A 27,999-nucleotide genomic window follows, 5' to 3' on the forward strand; every position below is an offset into this window, starting at 1 on the left:
TACCCCTTATGATCCATTTGTTTTGTATTTTCATACTTTTTTAAATCTCATAAAAGGAGTTGTTATTCCAATGTTGAATTCTAGCAACTATTTTAAAATCTGAAATGTGAAACCTGTATTTAATGATCAGATTTAAAAAAGAAACAGAAAGGGATTCTGGTTTCAGCTCCAACTTACAAAGAGCTTGAAAGTTGTCAGTCGTTTCCTTACAACAACAACAACAACAACAACAACAACAACAACAACAACTAAAATGAACAAAATGAAAATGAAGGGATTGTTTTGAATCCCTCAGATAAATGAGGTTGCGGGGCAAATCACCACCCTAAAATCTGGAGAGAGAGTGAATGCCGAGAACCAGAGTCAAGATCTATTTACCTGGAACAAATTCCATACCGGAACTATAAGTATCAGGAGCTCTCAATTGGTAATTTTGATGAACTGTTGAAGGCTAAGTGTAGACTAACTAGAGTGAGAGTGAAAAACTCCTGGAACCACAGTCTTGGGATACAGCTTTTGTGGGTTTTACCTTCAGGAGTCCCACCAGTTTCTCATGGTACAGAATCAGGAAAGATCCTCTGGTGGCTTTGGCAGGAGTAGAGAAACCTAAAACTTTATATTAAAAACCTAATTGCTGGGCTCCAGCAGACATAAACATCAATGCCCACAAGGCAGACAATATGAAAATAATGCATGTTAAATAATGCTAACAACTGAGCAACAGATGTGTGGTCCATTTGAATCATGGCTCCTCAGTTCCTGCCTCCAAAATCCTCTCTGATTTGAACACTCTGAGCTGGCTTCTAAGATGGCAGAGAAGTAGGGGGCCTTGGGGCTTCCTCATCCCTTGGACACAGCTGGATTGAGGTCAGATCACTTGGAACAAGCAGGAAATTGATCTGAGGATTCAAAGAAGGATTTCTATGGTTGGAGGGAACAATGTGGCAGGTGCAAGATGTGTGGAAGTGAAATGGGGGAGAGAAAAACTGCCATGCTGTGGAGGGGAGGGAACCCTTTTAGTAGGGAGAGAAAAGGGAGAGAGGGGTTGAGAGAGTGCGGTGTCAGCACAAGAAACCTCTCGGACCATAAAATAGGGAGCTGGGGGCACAGAGTGCACAGGTTTTTTGCAAACAGTGTAGCTCAAGCTCTGAGCTTTTGCAGGTGCACAAATTTTGTGGGAGAGTTGCTATAGTATGTGCTCTGGGAGAGAAGGACAGCTCTGGCCCAGGAGGGCACGCAAAGTGATGTAATGATCTTGGAGGTTGCACTGGGAGAGATTGGTCCCCTTCCTAGAGTACATTTGGAAGAGGGTATGTATCCTCTCCAAGGACAAAAGTCCCAGGAGGAGCCCGCAAACAGCCTTTTGTTGGCAGTGAACAAACACACGTGCAGAGGCTGGGTAACCTGGTCTCTGCTATTCATGTTGCCAAAGCACAGAATCCATGCACAGCGCAGACAGGGGAGACTGTTTTGCTGGGACAAAAAGCACCAGTCAGAGTGCAGCAAGCCTCTAACCCAGAGACGGGAGCAGATCGGAGAGGTGCCAGCTACTTTAAGATTTGAAGTTTTGAATCCCAGCCACGTCAGAGATAAACTCAAGATAGCTGGGCACCAGCTGTGCTGACAGCCCTTGATTTTCTGTGAGGACTTCCTGAACGTTGCAGGGCGGGCAGTGGTGGTGAGATCCCATGGCCCACCGAGAGAGTGGGGAGTCACCATTTTACACCCCCCACCTCCCCAACAGGGTTGGATGTTAGAGAGCAACACAGAAGCCTCCAGTGGAGGTGGAAGCCACTTACATCAAACCCAGCTCCCCTGTGCTTGGCAAGTGCTTTTTTTTTTTTTTTTTTATTGGGCAGGATCAACTCTGAGCCAGTGCAGCAGGTCTCTCCCCTAGAAGAGGAACACAGGCAGCACACACCACGTGCACCAAGTCTACTGATCATAGGATACCTCACAGTGGCCCCTTCAGTTCTGGTGGAAATGGGACCAGGCTGGATTTTGGTTTTTCTTTTACTTTTTTTTCCTTTGGAATCAGAATTATAGTTTTTTTGTTTGTTCGTTTTTTCATTTCCTTTCTCTGTTTTTTTGTTTTTGTTTTTGATCAGACTTCTTTTTTTTTCTTTCTTTTTTCCTCTCTTTTTCTCTAGAATCAGGCTTATAGTATTTTTTTATAGTCTTTTTTTTTTTCATTCCTTTTCCTTTTCTCTTATTTTTGGATCAGGCTTCTTTTCTTTTCTTTTCTTTTCTTTTCTTTTCTTTTCTTTTCTTTTCCTCTCCTTTTTTCCCTTCGTTCCTTCCTTCCTTCCTCCCTCCCTCCCTTCCTTTCCCTTCTTTTCCCTTCCTTCCTTCGCTCCCTCCCTCCCTCTCTCTTTCACGGTTTTTTTCAGCAAACAAATCAAAGCACACCTAGATAAATGTCCAAACACTCCACACTGCAAAGCAAGGAGGAGCTCTGTAGAGGATAGGACTCTGGGAAAGAACAGCCAAGACGCAACAACGGAGTACTACACACAACATATACCTGAAATACTTCACTAGGTGCCAGGCCTCGGAGAGTATATGACCTCTTTTTAATATAGCATTACTCTGAAGTACGGGAAACACAACAAGCTTTCATAACACACAAAAGACAGAAATTTAGCCAAAATGAGAAGACAGAGGAACTCTCCCCAAAAGAAAGATCAGGAAGGTATCACAGCCAGGGACTTGCTCAAACCAGATATAAACAACATATCTGAACAAGAATTTAGGTCAATAGTCATAAGAGTACTAACTGGATTTGAAAAAAGTGTAGAAGATACCAGAGAAACCCTTGCTGCAGAGATAAAAGACCTAAAAACTAGTCAGGCTGAAATAAAAAAATGTCATAACTGAGATGCAAAACAAACTGGATATAATCACTACAAGGATTGAAGAAACAGAGGAGAGGATAGGTGATATAAAATTATAGAAAATAATGAAGCTGAAAAGAAGAGGGAAAGGAAACTATTAGATCACGAAGGTAGCGTTAGGGAACACAGCAATTCCATAAAGCAAAATAATATCTGCATCAGAGGTTTCCCAGAGGATGAAGAGCAGGAAAAGGGCAGAAGATTTATTTCAACAAATTAGTGCTGAGAACTTTCCTAATCTGGGGAAGTAAACAAGCATTCAAGTCCAAGAGGAGCAGAGAACTCCCTTCAAAATCAACAAAAACAGGTCAACACCACAACATATTATACTGAAGCTTGCAAATTACAAAGATTAAGATAAAATCCTGAAAGCAGCTTGGGACAAGAGGTCCTGAACCTACAAGGGTAGACACATAAGGCTGGCAGCAGACCTGTCCATAGAGACCTGGCAGGCCAGAAAGGACTGGCACGATATACTCAACATACTAAGTGGGAAAATATGCAGTCAAGAATACTTAATCCAGCAAGGCTGTCATTCAGAATAGAAGGAGAGAGGAAGAGTTTCCAAGAAAAAGACTAAAGGAGTTTGTGAACACTAAACCAGCCCTACAAGAAATATTAAAGAGGACCCTTTGAGCAGAACGAGAATCCAAAAGTAACAAAGACTAGGAAGGAACAGAGACAATCTACAGGAACATTGATTTTACAGGTAATAAAATGGCACTAAATTAATATTTCAATATTACTCTGAATGTAAATAGACTAAATGCTCCAGTCAAAAGACATAATGTATCAGGATGGATAAAGCAAACAAACGAACAAACAACCCAACAAAACAAGACTCATCAATATGCTGCTTACAAGAGACTCATTTTAGACCCAAAGACATCTTTAGATTGAAAGTGAGGGGATAGAGAACCATTTATCATGCTAATGGACATCAAAAGAAAGCTGGAGCAGCCATACTTATATCAGACAAACCAGATTTTAAACCAAAGATTGCAATAAGAGATGAGGACACTATATCATAATAAAGGGGTCTATCCAACAAGAAGATCTAACACTTATAAGTATTTATGTCCCTACCTCCGGAATAGCCAAATATATAAATCAATAACAAACTTAAAGAAGCTCATTGACAATAATACAATAATAGTATTGTAGCAGTGGACTGATCATCTAAACATATCAATAAGGAAACAAGGACTTTGAATGACACATTGGACCAGATGGTCTTAACAGGTATATTCAGAGCATTTCATCCTAAAGCAAGAGAATACACATTCTTTTTGAGTTCACATGGAACATTCTCCAGAATAAATCACATACTGGATCACAAATCAAGACTCAACTGATACAAAAAGATCAAGATCATAGCATGCATAGTTTCAGACCATAATGCTAAAAAACTTGTAGTTGACCACAAGAAAAAATTTGGAAGAACTACAAATACATGGAGGTTAAAGAACATCCTAAGCATCCTACTTATTTCTTGGTCAACCAGGAAATTTAATAAGAATTAAAATAATTCATGGAAGCAAATGAAAATGAAAACATGATAGTTAAAAACCTTTGGGATGCAGCCAAGGTGGTCCTAAGAAGGAAGTATATAGTAATACAGGTCTTCCTCAAGAAGCAAGAAAAGTCTCAAATTCACAACCTAACCTTACACCAAAGAGCTGGAAAAAGAACAGCAAGTAAAGCCTAAATCCAGCAGGAATAGGAAAATAATAAAGATTAGAGCAGAAAGCAATGATATAGAAAAACAAAAAACAAAAAACAACAACAAAAAAAAACCCCACCAGTATAACAGATCAACAAAACTAAGAACTGGTTCTTTGAAAGAATTAACAAGATTGATAAATCCCTAGCCTGACTTATCAAAAAGAAAAGAGAAAAAAACCCCAATAAATAAAATCATGAATGAAAGAAGAGAGATAACAACCAAAACCGAAGAAATAAAATTGTAAGAGACTATTATGAGCAATTATATGCCAACAAATTAGGCGATCTGGAAGAAATGGATAAATTCCTAAAAACCTATAAACTACCAAAACCGAAACAGGAAGAAATAGAAAGCCTGAACAGACCCATAACCAGCAAAGAAATGGAATCAGTGATCAAAAATCTCCCAACAAATAATAGTCTAGGGCTGGATGGTTTCCCAGGGGAATTCTGAACAATTAAAGAAGAATTAATATCTATCCTTCTGAAACTGTTCCAAAAAGTAGAAATGGAAGGAAAACCTCAGAACTCATTCTATAAGGCCAGCATTACTTCGATCCTAAAAGGATCATTCCTAAAAGGGAAATTACAGACCAGTATCCCTGATGAACATGGATGCAAAAATTCTCAACAAGATATTAGCTAATGGGATCCAACAGTACATTAAATAATGCAGAATAACACTGGACCACTTTCTTACACCATACAGAAAAATAAATTCAAAATAGAAGAAAGAACTAAGTGTGAGACAGAAATCCATCAAAATCCTAGAGAATAACACAGGCTGCAACCTCTTTGACCTTGGCCACAGCAACTTCTTGGCTGACACATCTCCAGAGGCAAGGGAAACAAAAGCAAAAATGAACTCTTGGGACTTCATAAAGATAAAAAGCTTTTGCACAGTAAAGGAAACAATCAACAAAACTAAAAGGCAACTGACAGAGTAGGAAAAGGTATTTGCAAATGACATATCAGATAAAGGGTTAGTATCCAAAATCTGTAAAGAACTTATCAAACTCAACACCCAAACAACAAAAAATCCAGTTAAGATATAGGCAGAAGACATGAATAGACATTTCTCCAAAGAAGACATACAAATGGCTAACAGACACATGAAAAAATGCTCAACATCCCTTGGCATCGGGGATATACAAATCAAAACCACAATGAGATATCACTTCACACTGGTCAGAATGGCTAAAATTAACAACTCAGGAAATAATAGATGTTGGTGAGGATGTGGAGAAAGGGGAACCCTCCTACACTTTTGGTGGGAATGCAAACTGGTACGCCAGTAAAATAAAATAAAAACGAGCCTAATTGCCCTAGTTACTATTACCACATATATCTGGTTTTTAGCAAAATATTACAACACATGCTCTAAAAGCCAAGAAAAAACAGTCTGAAGAGACAAAGGATGTATAGAAGAAAATCTACACGAACTTGGGTTCTTTAATGAGTTTTTAGCTACAGCACAAAAATGTAATCCATGGAAGAAAATTTGACAAGTTCTTCTTTATTAATATTAAATAAGTAAGACTGTTAAGAGAACAAAAACATAGCCATGCACTGGGAAAATATTTGCAAAACAAATATCTGATAAAGTATTTGTTTCCAAAAATTGTATAAAAAAAACACTTTAAAATCAACAATAAGAAAATATACAGCTCAATTTAAAGATGGGCATAAGATTTGAACAGACCCTTCAACTAAGAAGATATACAGATGGTGATCAAGCACATGGGAAGATGCTTAATATCATTAATTATTAAGAAATTACAAATTAAAACAGCAATGAGGTATTATGACACTCATAATGACTAAAATCCAAAAAGCTTACAATACAAATTATTGGTGAAGATATAAGAAACAAAACTCTCATTCATTGCTGGTAGGAATGCAAATGATACAGACACCTTGGAAGACCATTCTACAGTTTCTTACAAAGCTAAACATAATCTTATTATATGATCCAGCAATTGTGCTTATAGGTATTTACCCAACTGATTTGAAAAATTATGTCCCCATGAAAACTAGCATGTGAATCTTATTAGAAATTTTATTTTATAATTTTATATAAGCTCTATAGAAGCTTTATTTTATAATTTTATAGTTATTTTGTAATTAATACAAAATGGAAGCAACCAGTATGTCCTTCAAAGCTATTGAATGAATAAGTAATCTATGGGTGCATCAGTACAATGGACTAATATTCAGTAGTAGAAAGGAATGAGCTGTCAAAATATGAAAAGACATTGGTGAATCATCAATGCATATTGCTAAATGAAAGATGCCTATATGAAAAGGATACATATATGATTCTGGAAAAGGCAAAATTATAAACTGTGGAAATATCCATGGTTTCTTGGGTTTCAGGGGGAAAGAGAGGTAAAGTGGTATTTTTTTTTAGGACCTTAAGGCTATTTATAGTTCTTTAATGGTAAATACATGTCACTATGCGTTTGCTAAAACACATAGAAATTTACAGTACATAGTGAACCCTAATATATGCAAGCATATATATATTTTTTGGAGGTCAGCCATCCCAGGCTGGAATGTGAAAGGGATAAACAGTCTAACTCTATTGCAAATGCATGAAACAATCTCACTGAAAGAGGGGAGGAGGAAAAGGATGCTGACCTAATTAACTTTGGAGATGATTAGCGTCTGTACATGAGCACTGTACTTCAGATGATACATTTGTTTCCATTGGGTATACATATTAACAACTCTGATACCACTATGCATGTATAATGGATTTAAACAATTAAATCAATGGATGGCTGATGGCAGGTGTCAGGATTATCATGATTGGAGTTGGGGTTGACAGATAAGCAAAGATCTGCTTACCTGGGCCAGATGGGAGGGGGATAGAATAAGCCATGTGATAACGGAGTGTAATAGAAGGAATCCATATAAACTCATCTGTCGCTTAGTGTGGACAGAGATTGTTACATACAGAAATATTTATAGATATTTGTATACACCTGGGTTACTATACACAGGTATATTTCCTTGCTCTGTTAGCTGAGAGGGCTAAGAAGCAAGAATTTCTCAGTAACAATTAGCACCTTTAGCACCCAGATACTGTTTTTTAAGCACAACCCTGAGATCTCACAACCCTGACATCATGACCTGAGCCAAAATCAAGAGTTGGATGCTTAACCAACTGAGGCACCCAGGCGCCCCAGTAAGATTTTAATAATAGAGAAATTAGTTGAGGTGATATATGGGAACTGTAAGCTTGTTAGTTTTCTATAATAATAAGAAACTACTCCAAAATGTAAAGTTCATTTGGAAAAAACAATCTCTCATCTCTTTAATAAAATTATGAAAACAATTTTGTAGTTTTAATACTATGGGTTTTTTTTGCCCTCATTACTGACAAATTAAGCAATATGCAGATGCTATTCATTTCTGGAAGGTGGCTTTTGAATGTAGGTTACCTTTCCAATTTTCTTATTATGGCTATAATTGGTTGTCTAATTATTTTTGGATCAAGTATTTATTCTTTGAGAGTACATTATTAGAATGTTTGAGAAATTTTCAACTAATTATAGGTTTGGTGTATTTGACTAGTAAAATTGAATTTGAAATGGTTGGAATAAGAATTAAAACTTCCTATGAGCATATTAAATCATTTAGTATGATGGCTTGGTAGTGTATTCATATTAAAATGCATATTACTGAAGGATTGGTGGTTCCTATACGCTAACTAGAGAACATCTTGTTTGATAATCACTCTTTTTCTTTTTATCAGACCTTTTAAAATTGACTTGGTCATTCCAGATTTGGTATATTTCATTAAACCAACTATGTGCATCATAGTGGACAATGTGCAAACTGCAAAATGTTCTCTAGGGTTACTGGCATATCTACTTGTACAGCTTCTTAGAGATTAGCTTTTCACATTTGGAAACTTCTGGATGATTTTCTAAAGATCTTTTTATGTCATTCATAGCCTGTTGAATTTGGGAAATATGCTAGAGAACTAGACGCATTTTAATAGTTTCTAAGTCCCTTGTGTGTTTTGCATGGCTATTTTCCAGAGATTAAATGAGACTTTTCCTAATACACAATACTTTCTTCACTCCACTGGTAAAGAATAGGTTTGACCTTGCTCTTTTACAGTAGGATATAGCCTGCTCTCATTATGAAGTAATTTTATTTTCTTATCAAGTTTGCTGCTCCACAATATAGTTAGTGACTACCAATCCCTATTTTGAATTCTTAATTGCACTTTGTTTGTAACTCTTCTTTGTTATAGCATGTTTTGCCTTGTGGTTTGATTGATTTTAAGCTTTCCTGTTGAATTGTTTCTAAGATCTTATAGGAGTAGTTAGTATTTTTCTTCATTATTTTGTCACCTGGAGTGCCTTGCACAGTGATTTAACAGAATTATTAAAATTTTTGTGTGGCTGGATAATACTATGTAAAGTAGTTGATACTTCTAGACTTTTTCCATAGATGAAGGTATAGTATGGTTTGATGAAATGAATATACACAAAAAAATATCAGTTGTAGATTTTCTGTCACTGACTTTGGGGAACACATCAAACAAGGGAATAAAGAAAAAAGGGTTGAAATACATGATTTATAAAGTGTTTTTTTCACAAATTTAAATGTATATGATTTTTTTTTTTTAAGATTTTATTTATTCGACAGAGATAGAGACAGCCAGCGAGAGAGGGAACACAAGCAGGGGGAGTGGGAGAGGAAGAAGCAGGCTCACAGTGGAGGAGCCTGACGTGGGGCTCGATCCCGTAACGCCGGGATCATGCCCTGAGCCGAAGGCAGATGCCGAACTGCTGTGCCACCCAGGCGCCCCAAATGTATATGATTTTAAAACACTCCCAAAAAGAAATATTTACATGTCCTGTATTTCACTGGAGCCAAAAGACATTCAAAAAAATTAGAAAACACTATGAAATGGTTGTCCAGAAACTATGCACTCAGTAATTTGGTGATAGGGGAGAATATATTTTGTTCATGATAATCACACTCAGCTTTCTTACCAATCTAAGAGAAGATCCAATAAAGTTGGCTCTTAGTGTATAATTTTAACATTTTTTCCCCCACCCTCAATAATGAAATAAAACCTCTGCCTATTCCTAAGAATTCCTGTCCTGCATAATTTCATGAAATTATTCCAAAGGTGTTTTTGGCCTTGAGCATGACCTTGACATTTTCTTATTTGAAATTACATTACTTTGTCAACATGAAGTGCATAGGTTTTTCTAATACATCTGTATTTTTTTAGCTTTGAAAATTGGCTTAAGTATTTTTTGATACATGAACATGTTTTATAAAATATTAAATTTTTAAGGTTTATACTAGAATGTTTAGTGTTTTGATGACAAATTTGAAAACAAATTAGTTGCTGTAATTGTCACTTTAGAGCTAAAAAAGTGTTTACTTTAATGCCTCTCAACCTGACTTAAAAGCTTACATCTAACATAAGCCTTACTGATATATAAACTCTTTATTTTCTTTCTATCCAGAAATGTATCAAAATATTCATAGATGACCTACAGAGCAGATAGCAATTCTGAAAGCCAGAAGCAATTCAGATCATTTGGATTGGAAATTTCTTGCCGCTATTATATATATATATATATATATATATATATATATATATATATATATATATATATAAATTATATATATATGTTATATATATTACATATATATTATCACATATATATTCACATATATTATATATATGAGTTTATATATATATGAAGATATATATATATATAATTTCAATTGAGAAAGTATATTGTTTATTTTTATGCAGTGTTTTAATAGTTTGTGTATCTGTAAAAGGAGTATTATTCTGGCAATGGAGTTCAGGTGATATCTTAAATCATTTTTATCTAATCCATAAAATATTAACATTAGTTACAAAATGCTTTTAGGTAGTTTGAGAATTTTTAAAATAATATTTCCTGGAAAAACAGTTTATTGTTTATGATACAACCAAACTCTCTTGAATCATAGTTGTCAGTACTATGGATTAATATTAAATTCTTCTGAAGTCATTTATAAATACTTTATTTTCGTGGAAATCAGTAACAATTTGTAAATAGATAACTGGGCTGAGGCTCTTTAGAGTTTGAATATAGAGAATAAATAAGAAACTCATTTAATTTTGGAAGAGCAAAATATAGCTTGCTACTGAGTTGCTTTCAAAATCAGGGTTCGCCTGTTTAAAGAAATATAAGAGAGCTCCTATGTGTTTTACCTTAAGCTGCTTGTGAGAGAGGTGTCTATCATTGGATCTATCTGTGGAATCTCCTGAGTGTTAATATTTCAGCTTTTTGAATATACCAGACACTTGTGTTTCTGCTCTTTAGTCAAAGTTGCAATGTATAACATGAAATGCTGCACATTTTTAATGTAATTATCAAGAATATTTTGCCTTGGGGCACCTGGATGGCTCAGTCAGTTAAGTGTCTGCCTTCAGCTCAGGTCATGATCCCAGGGTCTTGGGATCAAGACTCACATCAGGCTCCCGGCTGAGCGGGGCGCCTACTTCTCCCTCTGCTGTGCCTAACTTGTGCATGCGCGTGCTCTCTGTCAAAAAAATAAATAAAATCTTAAAAAAAAAATTTTACCTTGAGTAAAGAAAACAAGAAAGTTACTTTTTTATTGGTAAAATTACTTTGAATTTACCAATAAATGATTAAAAATGTATTTTAAGGAAATAACTGAATGATGAATGAAATTTCTTTCATATAGATTTTGACTTACAATATTAATATGAATTCTAAGGCTTATCATGGATTCTTTTTTTTTATTTTTTAAATTTTATTTATTTGAGAGAGAGACAGTGAGTGAGAGCGAGAACACGAGGGGTTAGGGAGAGAGGAAGAAACAGACTCCCCAGCTGAGGAGGGAGCCCCACTTGAGGCTTGATCCCAGGACTCTGGGATCAGGAGCTGAGGTGAAGACAGACTCTTAACCCACTGAGCCACCCAGGCGCCCCTCATGGACTCTTTTTAAAAATATGTTCTTATAATATATGATTTTTTGCAATGATTTTTAAAACTCATCTTCCATCGAAAACATTTTTTTTTAAAGATTTTATTTATTTATTTGAGAAAGAGAGTATGAGAGAGAGTACAGGCAGGGGGGAGGGTAGAGGGAGAAACAGACTCCCTGCTAACCAGGGAGCCCAACACGGGGGCTCCATCCCAGGATCCTAGGATCATGACCTGAGCCAAAGGCAGATGCTTAACTGACTGTCACCCAGGCACCCATCAAAAGCATTTTTAGAAACATATTTATTATATGATTTTCAAAATTTAAATTGTGATAAAGTACACATAACTTAAATTTATCATCTTATATTTTTACTGTATGATATTGTTAAATACATTTATATTGTTCAGCTGATCTCCAGAACTTTCTCACCTTGCAAAACTAAATATTCTTATTCTCTTTCTGTAAATATATGTGTGTACACATATGTAGTACATAACTGTACATAAACATATATACATACACTTTTCATGAACATATGGGAAATTATATATATATTTAGAGAGAGAGATTTTATATATATAAAGTCCTGATATGTATATGTGTATTTTATAAGTTTATGTATATGTGTGTATATATACATATTTAAAAAAGAGAGATTGGAGGAAAGGATATATCGTTAAGGTGTTAACAGTGATGGAATTTATGCATTTTATTCTTTTTAACCCTTGTATTCACATTTTTCTACAATGAATGTATAACTTTTTGTTAAAAGAAGCAATAAATCTTATGTTTGTATTCAGACATTTACATTCTTTTTTTTTTAAGATTTTATTTATTTGAGAGAGAGAGATAGAGCAGAGAGCACAAGCGGGGGTGGGGAAGCAGGAGAAGCAACCCCCTGCTGAGCAGGGACCCTAATGCAGGACTTGATCCCAGGACCCTGAGATCATGACCTGAGCCAAAGGCAGAGCTTAACCGACTGAGCCACCCAGGCACCCCTAGACATTTACATTCTTAATCAAAGAAACCATGTTTTTGTTCCATTATTTTACGATGAAATGGTAATAAATAGAACAGATATCCCATAACTCAAAAACGAGATGCACGGTTTTTGAGATCACTTACTATGCCATACAGAAAACAGCGTATATGTTCAATGCTTTGATGTTAAAACACTTTACACTTGGAAAATTAGAATTTCTCACCTCTGATTTTTTTCATCAGAGGTCAGTAATGTTTAATATTTACTTTTGGACCTTTTTTTTTTTTACTGTGGTAAAATATATAACATAAAATTTATCATTGTAACCATTTTTAAGTGTAACAGTTCAGGCATACTCTGCAGTCATCACCACTATTCACATCTACAACTTTTTTCATCTTCTCAAACTAAAACTCCATACCCATTAGAAAATAGCTCCTCATTCTTTCTTTCCCCAGTCTCTGACAATCGCCACTCTTATCTTCTGTCTCGATGAATTTGACTAATCTAAGTACAGTCATACAAGATTTGTCTTTTTGTGCCTGGCTTATTTTACTCAGCATGTCTTCAGGATTCATCCATATTGTAGTATGTGTCAGAATTTCCTTCCCTTTAAGACTGAATAATATCCCATTGCATATATATTCCATATTTTGTTTATATAGTCATCCTTAGATGGGAACTTGGGTTGCTTCCAACTTTGAGCTATTGTGAATAATGCTGCTATGAACATGGGTGCATGTATATCTGTTTGAATCTCCTTCAGTTCATTGGGGTATATATCCAGAAGTGAAATTACTAGATCATATAGTAATTCTATTTTTAATTTTTTGAGGATCTGCCACATTGTTTTTCATAGCAGCTCAGAATTTTACGTTCCTACTAATAGTGCACTGGAGTTTGAATTTCTCCACCTCCTCACCAACACTTGTTATTTTCTGTTTTTCTGATGATAGCCATCTGAATGAGGGATATCTCAATTGGTTTTGATTTGTATTTCTGTAATGATTAGTTATATTGAACATCTTTTCATTTGCTTATGGACCATCTGTATATCTTCTTTAGAGAAATGTTTATTTAAGGCCTTTGCCTATTTTTTTTAAATTGTGGTGTTTGTGTTTTTGGTGTTGAGTTCTAGGAGTTCTTTAAATGTTTTAATTATTAACCCCTTATCTGACATATTATTTTCAAATATTTTCTACCATTTTGTGAATTGCCTTTTGATTCTGTGGACTGTGTTGTTTGCTCTGAATTTTTTAATTTGATGTCTTCCAGTAGTTCCAGATGTCATATCCAAGAAATCATTGCCAATGTAATGTCATGAAACTTCCTTCTATGTTCTTCTTAGAGTTTTATAGTTGTATGTTTTTCATTTAAGTCTTTGATCCATTTTGAGTGAATTCCTGTGTATAGTTTAAGTGTTCAACTTCATTTTTTTTTTGCCTGTAGGCATGTAGTTCTCCCAGCACCGTCTGTTAAAAAGACTGCCCTTTCTCTTGAATGATCTTGGTGCCGTTGTCAAAAATCATTTCACCATAAGGGGTGCCTGGGTGGCACAGTTCGTTAAGCGCCTGACTCTTGGTTTCAGGCTCAGGTCATGATCTCAGGGCTCTGTTCTCAGGGTCATGAGATCAGGTCCTGCACTCAGTGCAGAGTCTGCTTGGGATTCTGTGTCACTCTACCCGTCTTGCTCATGCTTGCTGTCTCTCTCTCTCTCTAAAATAAATCTTGAAAAAAAATCATTTGACCATATGTGTAATTTTTATACATATATGTAATTTTTTTTACTCTCTGTTCTCTTCTGTTCTATATATCTGTCTTTATGCCAATACAACACTGTTTTGATAACTGTGGCTTTGTGGTCAGTTTTGAAATCAGGAAGATGAGATCTCCCATTTTGATTTCTGTTTTAAGATTGTTTTGGCTACTCAAGGTCCTTTGAGTTTCAATATGAATTTTAGAATGGATTTTTCTATTTCTGCCAAAAATGCCTTTGGAATATTGATAGGGATTACACTGAGTCTGCAGATAACATTGGGTGGTATTGACATCTTAACAATATGAAGTATTCCAATCCACATACATGGAATGTCTTTCTATTGATTTGTGTCCTATTTAATTTTTTTTTTGGTAACTTTTTATAGTTTTTAGCGTGCAAGTATTTCAAGTTTATTTCTAAGTTAAATATTTATTATGTTTTTAATGTAAGTCTCTATTTCTTTTCAATGCTGCCAGTTCAGAAAGACGTTCTATGAAAGTTGCTTTTTATTAAATCTCTCATAAATATTTCCTGTCTTCTAGACTTACATTTCTTTTATTTAAAAGCAAGATGCTATGTCTATGTTTATTTTATTCTTAACTTTATCATGCTGCAGCTATCTCCCATGTTGTAAAGTTGGTCACCCTAACAACTACTTAAGGATAAAAAGTTTTTAAAATTTAAAAATGTATAAATGTTGAGCTGATTTTTCATAAAATTAGCAACATTTTTGGAGTGCTATAGCTAACATCAAACTAAGAGAAAATAAATTATTTTATAAATCATATACAGTGACGAAGTAAATTTCCATTCTGATTATTGCTATTAAAAATAAATTTTGAATGATAAAAATAATTTTGCTCGACATGCAGATTTTTATTATTTTAATTGAAATTGTAACTTAGGAAAAATAGTATTTTACAATAAAGCTTGTAGAGAACCATGAGCTTAACAACAAAATAATTAAAAAGCCAATTTCTATGTAGACCTATATCACAAGCATGTAACGAAAATCAAATGCAACCCTTTCCCACAATTTAGTTTGTGTATCGTTAATTGAAGAGAGTAAGAAAATGAGAGTGTCCATCAGTTGGAGAATTTTTCAGTGTATTTCTCCAAAAGTTAGTAAGATGGTTTCAAGGTCTTTATTTTTTTCTTTTCTTTCTTTCTTTTCTTTTTCTTTCTTTCTTTTTTTTTTTAAGATAGTAAGGGACTCTTAACTATAGAGAGCAAACTGATGGTTACCAGAGGGAGGTGGGTAGGGGGATGGGTGAAATAGGTGAAGGGGATTAGGAGTGCACTTGTGAGGAGCACTGGGTGATATATGGAAGTGTTGAACTACTGTATTGTACAACTGAAATTGCTATCATACTGTATGCTAACTGGAATTTAAATAAAAACTTTAAAAATGATAGGGATTAGAAAGGAGGAGAAATGAAGCAAGCAACAGGTCAGAAAGAAGCAAGAGGAATAGGAAAATATAGAAGAATGAATGAAGAAGGGAATAAAAAATAGGAAGAAAAACAGTAAAAGAGAAGTGGAAAAATATAAATGAAAATATCAGGAAAAAAATAGATGACAAGAGAATTGAGGTGTACAGTATTTGCCACGAACTTAAATATATAAATCTACATACATGTATGGAAAGTGAATAGCAAGCATAAGTTGTTAAGAAAGGAAGGGAGGGAGGGAGAGAGGGAGAGGGAGAAAGAAAAGGAGAGAGTCCAGGAGAGGAAAGGGGAGGGTTGGGAAGGAAAGGGGAGAGGAGTTTCCAAAAGGGAATATATATTTTACCTGAGAATTGACTTTATTGAGATGGTCACCAAACCATTACATAAGAGACAAATATTAACCTCAAAGAGCAAAATTGACTATGTGAAGGAATCAGGATGGCTTCAAAGAGAAAATAATATTTAACAAAAATATTCCATATTTAGGAAATCCATATAAAGGAGATCTAGGTAGTTCTAGTAAAAAAACTCTAGGTAAAAGGGGCAGTATATTTGTGGAGGTTTTAGAAGTAAAATCCGACAATGTGGTTAGTCCTTTTTGTCCTTAAGGTGGCAGTCTGGACAGGGTAGGTGTCAACTGAGAACACACTACAGTCAGATCTTGTTAGAGGAGGTCATCAGAAGGATGTGACCCCTAACCCACTAGTGGACCTGAGCAGCCCCTCTTCTGTGCTTGGAATGTAACATCCTGCACACCACTGCTGCAGAGCTGTTTTCAAGGATGCAGCCTTGAGAGACTGCTCAACACAGTTAAAGCCTCTGTATTAACTTTTAAGCTTAGGGCAGGTGTGGAGATGTACTCATTTTGCAGCCACCCAAGACAAGCCTCCCATATAAGTTCGCTTGCTTATTAAACTTGCCACCTACTCATCTGGAGTGGCCTGCTTCTTCTGTCTCTCTGTCTCCTTTGCATAGGGGGGCCAGTTTCACACTTCATCCCGATGTTCCCAAGGTTTCAAACCAACACTTGCAGATCATTTTAAAGATTTGTGCATTATTCTTCAGGTGATGATGATTACATAAATTGTCGTAAGCAGGAGAATGATATAACTATGCATATTTAGATAGAATTGGCAGCTATATAATAGGTTTTGATGTAGTAAATCACTTGAAACAGGGGTATGAAATAAAAGGTTCTTGCCATTATGGAGGTAGATGAAAGCTAGAAATAATACCATGAAAGCTAGAAATAACAAAAGATTTTAAAGAAGTTGGAATCAATAGATAACGATCTGGATATTAGAAATAAAGACATAAATAGTATGACTACTAAGTGTCTGGCTTGGCAAACTAGTATGTGGTGATGCTTTTTACCTGACTAGTGTGACATGAGGAGTGATCTTTCTGAAATGCAAATATGATTATTTCTCACCCTGATTTAGAGTCCTCAATGACTCTCTATTCAAAGATAAAGTCCAAACTCTTTTATATAGCATAAATGACACATTATCTCTCCAGATACATCTTTTTTTTTATGCCCTTCATACCTCACTCTACACTTCAGCTATACTGATATACTCTCACTTATCCAAATGTAATATGCTATTTCCCCTGGGGCTTTGTTCCCAGTGCCTGGAAATATTCCTTATCCTTTTAACCAGGCTCTACTTAGCCTTTTCTTAACTGTTACTTCCTATGAGGAACGAGTCCTAATACCCCAGGAATAGTTTAGGTATCACTCATATATAATTGCATATGGTCCTGAATGTATCTTCGATGTAGTGTTAGTAAAACTGGCAGTTTCTAAGTGGAGACATACATCGGAAATTCTTAAAGTATGTTCTTTGTTCACTACTGTAATTATTATATTAACTGAGATGCTCAATGCACATTTGTGCAATGCAGTTGGATATTGACTCAGTTGTTAGCTATTAGATATATTAACTTTTATCATTTTTCATTTTCTTTATGTATCTTCAGCCACCATGGTCATTATAAAAACAGCAATTGAGAGTGATAAATAGCTTTCCTCCTTCCGTTTCTTCCTTCCTTTCTTTTTCTTTCATGGTCTTTGAAAATCTGCTATATAACTATAATTCCCAACTGGGATACTGAAACTACTTCTTTTGGACTGTTGTGTTTTATCCCCAGTGATAGCTACAGTGTTACCACTTCTGAAGAGGGAGAGAAGCTGGAACATTTGCTCCAGTGTTTCCTTATGCCTCTCCTATTTCTTCTCCCCTCCATCTCCTGAATAAAGTGATCAGCTACAGGATGGATGGAGGAAAAATGGAAAGTTTGATTTACTTTTTTCTTTTGGCTCTCAGGTCATTACATCAGATCGTCTTTGCTTCCCTCACAATGTATACACCTAATTTTCGTCTTGGAAGCAACAATGTGTTTACGCAGGAAATAACCAGACATAAAGCATTACAATATGTCATGAGGAAAGTTATGAAAGGATAATATTCTAATTTTTTTAGCAGCATTTAAAAAAAGTTACATGAACTCATGGATTATGATGGTCTTAATTGTCCTTTCTGATAATGTACAAATTGTCTTGTATAGAAAATCCAAGTAAAAAATGGAGCAGAAAATTTTGATAACTCTTCTGTGTTTTGTGTATTGCTAATACACTGGTAAAGTGTACTAAGTCTCAAATCCAGAATATTATTAGAATTCCGAAAGAGCTATCTAATTGAACAGGAAAAATGTTATATCACAACATATCATTCAACTGAAACAGAATTCAAAAATGGCTTGTTTTTATTTAGAAGGAGAATAATTTGTGGAGCATGGTATAATTTGGAACATCATCTATTCTTTAGGAGAATATTCAGAGTCCAGATTTACTTCTGTGGTCACATATTAGGATTCCATATCCCCTTTTCTAATTGTGTATAACTTCTGAATTTTAACTTCTGTTGAAAATGATGCATTTCTTTGTGGAACCACATTAAGAGAAGTGATTGTTAATGTAAAAATATATAATTATTCATATTAAGGTAGTGGAATTTAGAACAAAATCTACTGCATATAATACAGTAAAGTAAAATGGCTTTTGGACCTAAAGAAGACATGTTCTATACATAAATGATCTTTAAAACTGCAAAAGGGATATGATTTAATATGTTAGCTGAAAACTTTAAATGTTTCTCTCAGATAGAAATGTATATAGCATGATAGTATGGATTCTAGACTGTAGTTTGAAAGAAAGCAATAGTGAAAATGAATTTCATGCCAGTAGACACTTTAAAAACTAGATTTAGCAGCAGTCACATTAGCTTAGATAATGGGAGAATTTTTCTTCATTGAAAATGCTCTGTGTCGCTTAAGAAGAACTTACTGAGGCAGCCTGCCATCTAGCTTTTTCACAGAAAAACAGGCTTACAGACTGCAGATGAGAGAGTCTGGAGCAGAGACAATTTTAACTTAGCCATTCCTAATTTATCTCAAGCATTTTCAATTCATCTTCACTGCTCTATGCACACAGGAACACCAGATTGCCATCCCTGGGGAACAGAATGCAACCAGGGATCTGGAGAGCTGTCACATTCCAAGAAATATTTAAATTGTGCTGATTTTCTTCTGGAGAACTGAGCCCAGGGAATGAAACTCTCCATCAAGTCATAGCTTTGCGGGCAATAGATCAGAGGATATTGCCAGTTTTCTAATGGATTATTGTTATCGGGCAGGTTTTCTCTGAAGGTACGTATTTTCTCAATTCATTACCCTCTCCTATTTATCAGGTAATGATCTAATGAGCTGGAGATCCAAACCGGTGAAAAAGAGAAAGATGTTAAGTAGTCAGTATTGACTAAAGAATGACACTTTATTGCTGCATGTTTGTAGGTGAATAATCCGACTCCTTTAGTAAAGATTAGTAGGGTATAGTTTGAATTGCATCGTCAGCAAAAACAGGCAAAACCAAAACAAAACCGTGCTGCAGGCTGCATTATCATAAGTTCATATTAATTCTCTTGAGGATTTTTTGTAGCTGCAGTGTATAATGAAGGGAAATACATACTTTGAAAACTCAGTTAACCTTATGCATCTTACAGATATTTTTACATGATCATGATGTTTCTTCCGTATATTCTCAAATACAAACTTTGTCTCAAATGCTGCTGTTAATTTTGGTGCCATTGATATTTATAGTATATAAATATATGAATGATAAAAGTATTCAATTTAAAGAAACTCCAGTGGGAGTCTTCATGAAAATATTATATTGGTGTAATTTTCTGGCTTTATAGGTCTTCATTTTTAAGTTTGAAAGAATCTTCCTAAAATTAATTGCTACATTTTTAGTAAAATATCTTACCATAAAAATTTGTTATTCAACTTTGTTCTGTGAAGTGAAAAGCCCCAATACATCTGTGAAGTACACAAAACTGTTTAACAAAGTAAAATGTAAAAAGCTGGCAAACTTCTGAATATTAACTGAATTAATAAAAATGGAGAAAGCCTTATCCTACCCTGAAATTTAGCTTATTATACCTATGATATTTTAGAACAGAAAGAGGGGTGACTACTGTACCTGTTTCCTAAAAGTTAAAGGTATGTGTGTAGAGGGGTGTTTTGTGTCAGCAAGTGAGTGGGGGTGTAGGATAGAAAGCAAGCACATAGTAACCACAGTGAGTTTATGAAAATTAAAGAAATATTTTAAAATATGATATTAGGGCTCTTGATGTTTTTAAGTGTTTTATTATTGTGTGAATAGTCTCAGTGAAACCTGCCATGGTGTTGATATTCTTCCGTGTTAAAAATGACTATTAGAATAGGTAGAATAGCAGGTGTATTTGACCTGGAGTGTGGTTTACCTGCTGCTGTATTTGGACTGGAACACAGAGTTTGTGGACCCATCAGTGGGTTAATCACAGGCTCAGGAGAGGAAATGGTTGCTCAGCTTCATGAAAGCACTTGTTAAATGTGTTCTCATTTCTTATGAACATTTGAGAGACTATTAGAAGAATGAAGGAGAGGGAGAAAAAGGGTTGAGTCACCCAAATAGTTACTTCGAGTTTATTTTCTCTTATTCTCAGAGAGATTGTAAAAGGCAAAAAATGGAAAAGATGAAGAAGAATAGTGTCCTCAAAGAGTACTTTTAAGTGCTTCTTTTCTTTTCATGAATCTTACAAGAATTGAGGAACAGGGGCTTAAATTAAGGTTTCCCTATGGATTCCTCCATTTGGCAAGCTTTCTCTCCTTTATAGAATATTTTCCCTCCACTCACTTAAGGAGAAAAAAAAAAAGTGAGCTTGCTCCCGGTCTGGTTTCTTCCCCAGTAACTTGCAGCCCTAATTTAAACCTACAGAAGTATGCTCTCTAAAACTGCATACACTCCTGAGTGTCTCAAAGTTTTATAATTCATTGACTTATGAGTGCCAAATCTAAAGTGATTTAACTTCGTTTATTTATTTACTCAAGCATAAGGAAGATATGACAACAGCTTAGTAATATATCCTATAATTTATATTTTGGATGTTAGATGAATAGAACAAATATGAAAATCAGGAGGGGCAGTTTTAGTTGTCAAACTGCAATAAAATTTTTTATTGCTCTGACCTCCTACTAACCTTTTCTACCGTATCATGCTAGTGTCTCTTGCCTCCCTGTAGGGTTCATTCACTTACCCAGCTATCTAAATCTGCTCAGCTTCCAGGTCTAGTGCTAAAACTTGTTTTACTTCATCTAATGGTGAGTTCATTGCAAAATATATTACTATAATTTCATTTTATTAGTTGCTCTTAAATATTTAATATTTATTGAGTGCCCATGATCTGTTTGGTGTTTCAAAGGAAGATGTAGGAAGAAAGTACGTAATGGTATTTTCTCTTAAATCAGCCAGTTTATTAATATTTCAGAACTTGTAATTGGTGCCCATAGAGGAAGGCAATTAAGGCTGGCTTTTTAGTGGCTGCTTATGCACATGTAAGACAAGAAATATCCTATATTCAGTCAATGATTTGCATTCATCTTTACTGTGGATCCCAGACTTATCATCCAATTGTATTCAGAGACTCTCTTCACTCTAATCCATAGGCCAAAGTGTCATCATAGGCAAAACATTGGATTGAGGATAAGGAAAACGAAATTTAAATGTGTTAAGCAAGTTTGTGTAAGTTAATTGGTTTCCTGCATACCTCTCTCCTATTAGGTGTATAATAGAGATAATGGTATCTACTTTTTAGATTAGTGTGGGTAGTAGAGATCACACACATTAACTAACAAACACATAGTGTGTGCACAACATATGTTTGATAAACAGTATTTATTTATGAATGCATTGTATCATAGAGTCTCACATACAGAATGTACCAATTGAAACTACCTTGACTCATCTTCAATGATGCATGTGTGTGTATGAATGTGTATGTATGTATATATGTGTATTATCATAGATCCATTGTTTAACAGTCTTAGTGATAAAAATAATGTATTGATCATGTAGTTATTGCTCAGCACTAAAGTACTCTATAGAAGTACTTTATACATAGATAAAATTAGAAATTAAGATTAGCTTGAGAAATAGGTTGGCGTATTCTCTATGGCTATCAAACAGCTAAATTTTCAACCATACCTTACCAGAGGAAGCAGATAGAACTCTATTTCATATTCCCATTTTTTGCCTTCTCCCAAAAGATAGGGAAATAGAAGACAAGCCAGTAAATCCTCTTGCTCATTATGTTGTGCCCTTTGCCTTTTTTTTTTTTTTTTACATTTTATTTTGCTACAGTGGCTTGTCTAGTGAGATGGCCTCAAATTCTAACTGCACAGAGTAGTTTAAGCATACAAACCACCCCCTCAAGGGACAAAGCAAACATATGAATACTTTTATTTTTAAAAAAGACAGCTTTTGCTTTGAAAAAATGCTAAACATTTTTTAATGAAAGTGAAACTGTTAAATGTGAATGTTCAATCCAGCCAGATGTTGACCTTAACTGTGAGTTTGAATCTTTACAAAAATAGTATGCAAATCCAAGCTAGAAACTGCTTTCTTTAGGTCACAAGACTGCTGAAAAATTCTGAGTCTGAATTTCTCAGATACATTTCATATTGAGTTAAGCACATACAGAAAACCTACTTTAATATTCTGAGTTATATGGGGAGGTAAATTAAGCATCATACATGTCTTTCATATATCTTTTATTGGAATTTGGAAACAGATGTACAAATGTCCTCTTTATAAAAGGGAACCACCAAGTAATTATTTTGAAAGTGTATTACAGGAAATTATCTTGCACATTATGACTAGATCAAAATGTGGACACAAACACAAGTACCTGCTGAGAGGTATCATTTCCTTTCCTGTCCAGTCCTTTCCTTTTCTTTCCTTTTCTCCCCCCCCTTTTTTTATTTTTTTGAGTCAGTGTCTGTTGTCAGTGCCAATCCTGTCTTAAAATCAATGAATCAACCTGCTTACCAATAAAGTGAAGGTTTAGGCATCTGACTTCATTCTCCACAAGACCCTTGAATTTCTTGTTCTATTGCTATTTGATTTCAAACTTTGGATATTTTGATGCAATATCTAAGGAGATTAGAACCTGTGTCCTAATTCCAACCAATTTCTAATCTGTAAACATGTGTGGGAGGGTAATAATAATATTCATATGGTTGTGTGGAATGAGTGACAAAATGTCATAAATTGTACTGTAGGGGCTTATTGATATAAGTACTAAAAAATGGTACTGAGTGTTGTATAGTTATCACAACATCACCATCTCCAGGCCTGTCCCCGATATTGGGCTTCCTTTTATTCAGTGTGATTATCTGACCCCTTTGTGGGACCCAGATATGTGTTCGCCTACATTCCTCTGCCTATGGCTTCCTCTAAGTAAATATTTTCATTAAATCAGCCCTGCCTCTTTTTACCTAACCCTAGCTACCAATTCCTTGAGGTGTTTTTCCCTCAGCATATCCAGCATATCTTAATGGGAAATCAGGTATCTCTGAGCTTAGTGATTCTCTCCTTCTGTCTCAATTTGTATTGGCAAACACTTATTAAAGGAGACACAAAGATACTGGTTCCCATGTCATATATAACCTCCTCAGGCTTCTAGAACACAGGCTAGTAAACTTTTTCTGTGAAAGGCCAACAAAACTGAGGGGCTGAACTGTCCGTAAAATTCATATGCTTAAGTTCTAACTCCTGGTCCCTCACAATGAGTGTATTTGACAATAGGGTTTTTTAAAGAAGTGATTAAATTAAAATGAGGTCATTAAGGTGAATCCTAACCCAGTATGACTGATGTCGTTATAAGAAGAGGAAATGTAGATACAGACACATATGGAGGGAAGACCATGTAAAGACACCAGAAAAGGCAGCTCTCTATAAGCCAGGAAATAGGTCTCAAAAGAAGCCAACTCTCCTGACACTTTGATCTCAGCTTCTAGCCTCCAGAATTTTGAGGGAAAAAAAAAAAAAAGTCTGTCGTTTGTACCATCCAATCTGTGGTACTTTATTCCAACAGCCCTAGAAAACTAAGCTCTCTGCCATGTATTCCTCCTCTTCCTTCCCTCTTTGTCCTTATTTAACCCTTTAAAAATGTAAAACAAAAACAACAAACAAACAAAAACAAGAAAAGAAATGTTTTTAGGGGCCATATTTGTCCAAGAGCATAGTTTTCCAACCCTTGTTCTAGAACAGAAAGATCTTCCAACGTTTGGGTGAAATATAACACTAAACTTCCATGTTCAGGATAGACTACTTTGCAGATAACCACTTATTTTTAGGCTAAAAATATAACTTTATCCTTTTCTTCTGCCAAAATCCTTCCAAATTCCTCAATTTGATGTGGATATCTATAGAGAGTATTACCTTCACTCTTAATGGACCCTTTAAAGCCCTAAAGTTAGAATGGCATCTGAAAAATATTAATAATAGCATTTTGTATTTGTCGAGTATATTCTGTGGGCTAAAGACTATTCTAAACACAACATATATTTTCTCATGTTAATCCTACCAATAGCCTTGCATGGTAGCTCCTGTTATAACATTTTTCTGATGTGGAAATCGAGACAGAAAGAGATGAAGCAATTGCCTGTGGTTATTTAGCATAAGTAGCTTAGTGGTTAAGCAAGGTTTGGATAGAGAATCTTAGGCTCAGAGTCTTGCATTTAACCATTATACTCTAATGGCTCTTGGATCATGGCAGAGTTTTATGTTTACTGTAAGAACAGCTGTGAAAATGTTGAAAAATACATATCAGACAACAATTCAGGTGAAAGAGAAGGGAAATGATGCAGTGCTTATTTCAGTCCCATATTTTTATGCGAATATAGTAGGCATGATGGTTTTCTAGTGAATTATGCAATTTGTTTGTCTTTTCTTGTGGAGTTCATGAATTATCTTTTTAAGACTTTTTTTTTGTCTTCAAAATATCATATGGTGAATGAATATGGTTAAGGAGGTTAGGTTTATCAAAGGAAACCTAAAGAACAAAATGGTATAATTTTGAAGCTCACAGGAATTTCACATTTAATTTTGCATGTAAGTAAGTTAATGCTTAATTTAATAATTCATATTATATGGGGAAACAATGAATAACCAAACTGACTACTGGGCATAAATACTGTATTATTTCTAGTTATTTTCATGAAATCAGTAGGTACTCAGTTTGAATATGTTCAAAAAGCGACCTGTTCAAATGAAAACTTTGCCAGGTGGCAATTCTGCTTTAATTCTAAGAAGCATATGTTGTGTGTTGTATGAATTCCTGGATTGTCCTTTTTAATTTCATCAATACATCTGATATGCCTTCAGTATTTCTGTGCCACTGAATCATATTTTCTATGCATATCTGAATTTGGTAGAACTTCTTTGAAAAGAGAAATAGGCCACTACTACTATGCGATGTAAGTACAGTTGACCTATTTCATAAATTATTCTTCTGTCACTTCATTAGCACAAAAAAATTCTTGTGATATTGTCCAATGTCCACATCTAGTATAAGAAATATCATCATCATAAAGTTAGAAGGTTGTCCATCACTTGCCAAAGTCTATTAAAGTAAATAAGCAGTTTTAATAGTTTCAGCTTTGAATTGTAATGTCTAGTAATTAAAATACATGCATGTGTATATGTAGAACCTTAACAAAGAACTATTACTGTTCAGAAAAGTATTGCAGTGGGTCTTGGTATTTTAGGTTCTACTAGGTCCTTGGACATTGTAGAGCAAAACCAGAGTAAACTTTCTTTGGTTGCATTTATTGGGACATGTAGGTAACTGGGCATTCTATTGTTCTGGAATTATCTTTAATATGAATTTATATTTACTCTCTCTAAATTTTTTTTAAGAAGACATGAGTAGCCATGTGAATGTGTGTATGAAGGCATTTGTGCACATGTCTGTGTGTGTCATGTCCGCTTGTGTTTTTTTCCAAGAATTACCCATGGGAGATTTGAAAGCAGATCTTTAGTTCACAGGCAGGATATTGAGATTCATCTTCTCACCTCACCAGCAAGTGGACCTTGAAATATATAGGAATTAGAGCATTAAATACCACCCTGGGTTATCTTGCAATTCTCACCCTCCTTTTACTTAGTGTTATTCCTCAAAAAAGAACTTAAGCTTTAGAAAATGTTCTACCAGGATTTTTTTTTTTTTTTCTCCTTTGGATTATTCTTGTGGGGTAGAACATGGGAACATTTTAGGAAAGGGAAAATCTTTATGAGAATTGGTGGAATTTACATGAAGGGATGAAGGTTTGCCTTACCAAAGAAGAAAATTATTTTTAGGTTGTCAACAGGGGTGGGAGTAGGCTGGATCTTGAGAATAATGCTGAGAACTGGGATATTCCCATAAAAACAAATCTCTGAAGTGTTTAAGTTCTTATATATTCTCCTTTGACTCTGAGAACAGTTGTATTTGGCTTTAGTTACAACTCTCTTTTTCATTTTGAAACCCCTTCTAGCTATCTCCAGACCTTTAGTCAATACCCACATAGTTCATAGGGTAGAGTAGAGACTAAATCTGGACTACAGGAAAAATTTTAATATGCACCTAGGTACACATAGTATCATAGACAGGCACGTACCTGCATATGGATATATATAGAACAACAGATATACAAACAGGGCCAGTCTGACAAGTAAATGTGGAGAAAGATTGACAGTTTGGAACTGACAACGGGGCAGGGATGGACGGACCAATACACAGGGACAGGCAAACTGACAACCAGCCAGAAACATATTACAGAGAGATGTAGATGAATAGACAGGCAGATACACGCAACAGAAAAATTGATGAAGAGACGAAAGACAGTGAGACTCAGACCCATGCTCTAACATGGACAGGCAGATGTGTTCACTGATTGGCAGCCCAGCATAGATGTAAACATAGACATGTATGTGTATATACACTATATACTAGAATTTTACCTTATCCATTCATGAGGCAAAATCTAGCAGTAAACCGTTATTTTTATTGCTTATTAAACGATCATTTCTAAGGTATATTCATCTATGCATTTTTGTTTTTCACTACATAGATACAGTAAAAAGAATCATGGATAAGTATGAAAAACATGCTTTGTCATTCTTTTAAATTTTATCTAGTACTTCTGTCTTTGGATAAGAGTAACAAAAATAGTGAAGTTATTGTGAGGATGCTGTTGAAATGTTACCTTAAGTTTTTTTCAAGCTCTGTAATGTAAGAGGCAAGTCAGAATTCAGACAAGAGAATGATCATTTTTCTTTCTCCAGGAGAAGCAACAATAATTATAAAACAAATAAACAAAAGAACAAAACACTTATGCCTCGAAAACATTATTAATGTCAAAACAATTATTGCAGCCCTTAGTCTTTTGCTGTGGGTCACTGAAACCACTTCTAAGTTATAAATGCACTTGATATTTTTTGTTGCAATAAAATGAGAAAAGCTGGGGGAAAGTATATGCTCTTTTGATTGAATGAAATTTTAATGGCTTGAATGGACACATATCAGACTTTTAAAGTCTTATAAAAAGTTTTGACTATTGCTTTATATTTAACTGTTGATTTGAAATACTCAGTCTTTCAAAATTTTTTTAATTTTAAGAATTATAGGATTAAAAGATGGCAAAATTTAGTAGTTATTTAGAAGCTGCTTTTAGAGGCTTAGAAGGGTATATGGACTGTATAATTAAATGGATGTTTAATTATCATTAGATAAATATTTTGCATGTGGTATCTTGCTAGTACTTGTAACCACCCTTCAT

General features: G+C 34.9%; 1 protein-coding gene across 1 annotated transcript in view; it reads left to right on the forward strand.

The window, feature by feature from the left end:
• The first annotated feature begins 19,169 nt into the window (after window positions 1–19,169).
• MGAT4C (MGAT4 family member C) overlaps window positions 19,170–27,999 on the forward strand; it is a 710,947-nt gene continuing 702,117 nt past the window's right edge. Inside the window, exon 1 of the mRNA XM_087868878.1 lies at window positions 19,170–19,506. The gene's annotated coding sequence lies outside the window, so the exon portion shown is untranslated. The remainder of the gene's footprint in view (window positions 19,507–27,999) is intronic.

The sequence above is a fragment of the Ursus americanus genome, chromosome 17 (genome assembly GCF_024610735.1).
Source record: "Ursus americanus isolate L20-20 chromosome 17, mUrsAme1.1.p, whole genome shotgun sequence".
NCBI lineage: Eukaryota > Metazoa > Chordata > Mammalia > Carnivora > Ursidae > Ursus > Ursus americanus.